The sequence below is a fragment of the Balaenoptera physalus genome (assembly GCF_965194825.1).
Source record: "Balaenoptera physalus genome assembly, chromosome: 20".
NCBI classification, from domain to species: domain Eukaryota; kingdom Metazoa; phylum Chordata; class Mammalia; order Artiodactyla; family Balaenopteridae; genus Balaenoptera; species Balaenoptera physalus.
Window position 1 is genome coordinate 54,706,045 of NC_138901.1, and position 7,049 is coordinate 54,713,093.

Sequence of the window (7,049 nt, forward strand, 5' to 3'; positions counted from 1 at the left end):
CCCAAAAACCTGGTAGAAAAAAATGGGCAAAGGACATGGCAGGTCATTAAAAAAGACATAGAAAGTTCTTTAAACATATCAAAAGATGTTCAACTTCACTCAAAGTAGAATTCAAAATGAAACTATAGAGATACTGTTTATCACTCATTGATTGACAAAAATTCAAGAGGTTGACAACTTACCCTTTTAGTGAGGCTGTGAGGAAAATAGGCACTGTCTTACACTGCTGTTGGAGGAACAAAATAGAACAAATGCTATGGAAGGAAAATTTGGCAATATTTAACAAAACTGTATATTCATAGGCATTTACCTCTTGACTCAGTAATCCCTTTTAAAGGAATTTACCCAGGGGATACATCTGCAAAAAATAAAACAACAAATGCACAAGGTTATTAATTGTGGCATTATTTTTAATATCAAAACATTAAAAACAACCCAAATGCCAGCTACGTAAGAAACTTGTTGAATTAAAGATAGTACAGCTACACAATTGAGTACTACATAGCCATAAAAGAGAATGAAGAGTTCTAAGCACTAGTATGAAGAGAATGCCAAGATATAGTGTTAAGTGAAAAAAAAAGCAGAGTTCAAAAGTATAGTATGGTACATTTTGTTAAGAAAAAAGTGGGTAAATAAGCCTATATTGTCTATATTTCCTAATTTTTATTACAGAATTATTGAGAAATAATTCATATAATGTAAAATTCACCCTTTTAAAGTACACATTTCCTGGTTTTTAGTATATTCATGAAGATATGCAATCATCACCACAATCAATTTTAGAACATTTTCATTAACACCAAAAGAAACCCTTTGCTCATTACAGTCACTCCCTATCCCCCTTTTCCTGCAGCTCCTGGCAAACATTTATCTATTTTCCATGAATATGGATTTATGGACATTTCATATAAATGGAATTGTACATACAGCATGTTATCTTTTGGTTCTGGCTTTGTTCACTAAGCATAACATTTCCAAGATTCATCCATCTTGTAACATGTATCAATATTTGGTTTCCTTTTGTGGCCAAATAATATTCCAATGTATGCATACACCACATTTTGTTTATCCATTTATCAGTTGAGGGACATGTGGGTTATTTCCATACAACACTGCTGTAATATACATGTACAAATTGTGTGGACACATGTTTTCATTTCACTTGTGTAACTGAATTGCTGGCTCATATGGCCACTCTAACTCTAGAATTTTGAGGAACTGTCAAGCTGTCTTCCAAAGTGGCCGCACCATTTTATAGTTCTACCAGCACTGTATGAGGGTTCCAAATTCCCTACATCTTTGCCAACACTTGTTGATTGTCTACATTTTTTATTTTAGCTATCCTAGTGAGTGTGAAGTGGTACCTCATAGAGGTTTGGAATTGTATTTCCCTGACAGCTAATAACGTTGAATATCTTTTCATGTACTTATTGCTATTCTTTATTTCTTTGTGTTGATTTGAGTCTTTCATTTCAGCCTGAAAGACTCCCTTTAGTATTGTTTTTATGGCAAGTCTGCTAGCAATGAATTCTCTTGGTTTTTATTTATATGGGAAGGTCTTAATTTCTCCTTCATTTTGAAGGATAATTTTGCTGGATATGGAAATGCTTGTTGACAATCTTTTTCCTTCAGCACTTTGAATATGTCATCCCACTGCCTTCTGGTCTCCATGGTTTCTGAGGAGAAGTCAGCTGTTAATGTTATTATTTTCTTTTATGTGATGAGTCACTTTCCTCTTGCTGCTTTCAAGATATGCTCGTTGGTTTTTGTTTTCAACACTTTGACTCTGATGCAGCTAGGTATGCATCACTTGAGCATATCATACTTGGAATTAGTTGAGTTTCCTGAATGTGCAAATGAATGTTTTTCATCAAATTTGGGAATTTTTCTGCTATTATTTCTTTATTCTTTTTCTCTCTCCTCTCCTTCTGTGACTCCCATTATTCATAAGTTAGTATGCTTGACCATGTGTGTCCCACAGTCTCTTAGGCTCTGTTCATTTTTCTTCATTCTTTTGTCTTTCTGTTTCTCAGACTGGATGATCTCAAATGACCTATTTTCAAGTTTGCTGATTCTTTCTTCCAGCTCAGATCTTCTGTTTAGCCCCTCTAGTGAATTTTTCATTTCAGTTATTATACTTTTCAACTCCTGAATTTCTACTTGGTCCCCTTTTGTAATTTCCATTTCTTTACTGATATTCTCTATTTGGTACAGCATTGTTCTCATACTTTAATTTAGTTTTTTAGATATGGTTTCCTTTAGTTCTTTGAACACATTTATAATAGCTGATTTAAAACCTTTATCTACTAAGTCCAATGTCTGGACTTTCACAGGGACAGGTCTTATTGACTGCTTTTTTTTCCTATGTATGGGTCATTCTTTTATGTCCAGACATGAATAATGCCTCATTATGAATCATAATTTTTTTCTTGAAAACTGAACATATTAAATAATATAATGTGGCAACTCTGGAAATCAGATTCCCAACTCCCCAGAATTTATTGTTGTTCCAGTTTGTTGTTAATGCTGTTGCTATTTGTTGCTTAATGACTCAACTGGAATAATTCTGTAAAGTCTGTATTTCTGGTCTATGCAGCCACTGAAGTCTCTACTCAATTAGTTTAACAATCAGCTAATAATTGGAGAGAGATTCCCAGCCTTTGCCAAGGGGCTCTGTATGTGTGTTTGGTCATGACGTCAGTGCTTCAGCAGGTAGTTTACAACTCTGCCTTATCCTTCACTTCCTGCTTGTGCAGAGCCTCAAGATTGGCCAGAAGCGAGAGGTTGCGGCCTCTCAGGTCTTTCCTGGACATGTGCACAGCCCTGCACATGCAGGTGTCCTTCTAGAGTTCCAAGAATAAGTCAGATATTATCAAAGCCCTCTATGGACATCTCATTCCCCAGCTTTTCCTTTCAAGTTCTTTGGTCAGCCCCTTGTTAGCCCCAACTGGCATTACCACCTCTGGCAGCTGTGATGTTAAACAATTACTGCTGATTTTTTTTTTCAACAAATCCCCTGGTGATAGGGCTGTTTGCATGGAGTGAGCTCTGAGTCAGTTCAAATAAAAACAAGTCCTAAGAGTGGAGATTCTTAGAGAGCTACCAGACAGATCAGATAGTGATAGTTCTCTGACTTGGGGATTTTGCAGGGAGATTCAAACCTACTCTGTCCCCTCCAGGGGCTTCTAGGCTGCTTGTTTTCATAGCTACTAGTTTCATGTCTACTGCAAAGCTAAGGAGAAGGGGAGGAGAATAGAGTAAGTTAAAATGCCAGAAAGCTTTCTGTTCTTACCTAGTTTTAGCTGTTTTTCTTGAATAAATCCTTCTCGAATTTCAGCAAGCCTTTGGTTAATTTCCAGAGTTCTGAAAAAGTTGATTTTGACCTTTTTGCCTGTGTTTTTGTTGCTTTCATGGAGGACCAGATTTGCAGAGACCTTTATTACGCCTTTCTGGAAGTGCTTCTATCTGTATTCATTTTTTTCACAAAAGGAAGGGATAAACCACAGGCTAATAAAAATCATTATTGGGGAGTAATCCGCAAACCATTTTGGATATATTATAGGGTAGAACAAACGCACAAATATATATTGCTTTCATTGAGAACCAGGATTCTCACTGTGTGAGAAGGAAGATACAAATATAGAAGGACAGAGATCTAGTGGTATTCGTTGAATTTGAGTTGGTGGTATTAGAATTTTTTCAAATGCATATGTTTTTCAAGAGATCATGATTTTTGCTCTGTCAACTGAAAGGGCTTAGAAGCAATGATACTCTAGTAGCAATGAACATATCTGACACCCAGTTCTTGGTTCTAAACACTATGCCCCATAAAAAAAATTTTTTAAAAAAAGGAATATTTGGAGAAATAGATGATTCCAGGGCAGGGGCTGGGAAAGTAGAAGGTGAGCCTGGGACGTATTTTGTGCCAGAAAGCAAAGAAGACTAAGAAGGCTAAAAAAAAAGGGTGGGGGAGGAAAGAAATAAGTGAGAGAGACTAAGAGGTACAAACTTCCAATTGCAAAGTAAATGAGTCATGGGTATGAGATGTACAGTGTGGAGAATGTGGTCAATAACTAGGAAAAGTAAAAATAAAAATAAAAATAAAAATAAAAAATAAAAAAATAAAAATAATAAAGCATCATTTTAAAAAGAAAGGAAGACTAAAGAAAGCTCAGAGACTAAGGGAAATGTCAAAAGGACATAGGAGACAGCTTAAAGTGACTCCCATTGGCCAAATTAGTGGCAATTTGAGCATCGAAATGCGTTAACAATGATAATGGTTTATAATATGTTAAATTAAAATTTCCATTAGTCCATAGTAATAGTAAAATGAAAAAGAAAAATAGAAATGAAAAGCTCTTCTTTACAGAAGGATCCCAGCTAAAAATCATAGAAGGAATGATAAAATAAAAGAAAACAACCATTCTGAAATCCCCCGTGTAATAGTTAGTTCCGGCAAGGATTATCAATGGATGCTAAATTATTGGGTAAAATATTTGGAGGCAATAGAATATTCACAAGATCTCCAAGTATCACCCCAAACTACAAACTATCCCTTTGTAGTTTTTACTAAGTACAAAGCAGGAGAGGTAGCTTTTCAGTTGAGAGATTCAGCAGTCTCCACTCTAACCAAATGATCAGACTTAGGGACCACCAAGAGGGACAATTTGACAGGAAGAGCCTCCTGATGAGATTTACTAAAAAGCCACAAAATCATCTGTGTAGGTTTCTCACCAAAAAAAGTGTCAAACCTGAACCCAATCATAAGTAAACAATCAGATAAATCTGGACCAGGGTTTCTCAACCTTGGCACTACTGACATTTTAGGATGGTAATTCTTTCTTGTGGGAACTGCTCTGTGCATTGTAGGGTGTTTAGAAGCATCCCTGTCCCCTACCCACTACATTCCAGTAGCACCTTGCTATAGATTGAATGTTCGTGCCCCCCACCACAAAGTTCATACATTGATATCCTAATCCCCAAGGTGATAGCATTAGGTGGTGGGACCTTTGGGAGGTGATTAGGTTGTGAAGGTAGAGCCCTCATGAATGGAATTAGTATCCTTATAAAAGAGGCCCAACCCGGGTGCAATCCCTGGTCAGGGAACTAAAATCCCACAAGCCACACAGATTTAGAAAAAAGAAGCCCAAGAAATCTCCCTTCCTCCTTTCACCATTTGAGATTATAGCAAAAAAAAAGTCTATGAACCAGGAAGTAGGCCTTCACCAGACACTGAACTTGCTGGCACCTTGACCTTGGACTTCCCAGCCTCTAGAACTGTGATAAATAAATGTCTGTTGTTTATAAACCACCCAGTCTATGTTATTTTGTTATAGCAGCCCAAAAGGATTAAGATACACCTCCCAAGTTGTGACAGTCAAAAACATCTCCAGACATTGCCAATTTTCCCATGGGGGTAAAAATCACCCAAGCTGAGAAACACTGATCTAGAATGCATTCTGCAGGAGAGGGCTCTTCCAAAAAGTCAACAATGGCAGGGAGGTAGGGGAGAGGCAGGGAAGGGGGTGTCTGTTTTACTATAAAAGAGACTAGAGATATTGAAATGGAGCAGGGCCCTATGGTCTATGCCCCACATGTCCTCAGCCTGCCTTTTGTCTGTGGAAAAACTTTAGCCAAAGAATAAGTTTAATCAGAGAAGTGAGAAAATGCAGAAGCAAAGAAAGCAGTCCAACAAGACTAAATAATAATAGTTTAGTCATTGAGCATAGTCAAGGTTCTTTAGTTCCTACTCAAGGGCTATAGATAATATTCTGAACTGTATCCTGTGAGCTGTCTTACAGATTTTGAAACCCCCAGCAGGTGGAAAAAGTTAACTACACGATGACCAGACTGTAGCTATGACATAAGCTCCCACAATTCCAAGAACTGGGCTCAAGGAAATGGGAACAAACTGATCATGGAACTGAAGATTAGCTGTACCTAAAACTATCAAGATGACGCTGGTCAGACCACCGATGATCAATTTCAAGATGACTGTCAGAGCTGACTGTGCTGTTTCTGCATGCAGACCCCTCCCTCTGTCTATAAAAGCTCTTGCCCCCTGATTGTTGCGGCTGGTGGCGGGGGGCGGCGCAGGTTGGCCTTTGGACAGGTGTCTGCCCTCCACCCTCCCACCCCCTCAGTTGCCAGCATCTGAAATAAAGCAAACTTTCCTCTCCACCAACCTGACCTCTTTAATAGCTTTTAAGCAGCGAGCAGCCGGACCCCACTTTCGGTTACAATATTAATGACCACACGTAATAGGTAAATCTTGATTGGATCTTGGACTTAAAGGAAAAACTTCTATAAAAGTTATATATCAGAGATTTGGGGGAACTTTGAATATGCACTGCATATTAGGTGATACTAATTTATTCTTAATTTTCTTAGATGTAATAATAGTACTATAGTTACTTAGGAAAATCTTTATTCCAATCTAGGAGTATACATGCTAAAATATTTAAGGGAGAAGTATCATGCTGATTGAAACTGCTTCTAAATGGTTCAGCAAAAAAATAAAGTGTGTGGGGCAGGGGGAGAGGTGAGGGAGAGAGGAAGAGAGAGAGTTCACACATAAATGTTGGCAAAATGTTAGCAACTGATGGGCTTCATGGAAGAGTTCATAGTTACTATTCTTCCAACTTTTATTTATTTATTTTTAATTTATTTATATTTGGCTGCATCCAGTCTTAGTTGCCGCACAGGCTCTTCGTTAGTTGTGGCACGCAGGCTCAGTAGTTGTGGCGCACAGGCTTAGTTGCTCCACGGCATGTCGGATCTTCCCAGACCAGGGCTTGAACCCATGTCCCCTGCATTGGAAGGTGGATTCCTAACTACTGTACCATGAGGGAAGTCCCCTAACTTTTAATTAAGCTTGAAATTTTTCAAAATAACAAGTTGAGTGGAAATATGGTAAAATTCGTGGACAAACAAAATAGGTTCAGGAAAAAACTGAAAGGATTCATCTCATCTCTGGTAGACCTGCACTGTAAGAAATATTAAGGGACTTCCCTGATGGCGCAGTGGTTAAGAATCCGCCTGCCAATGCA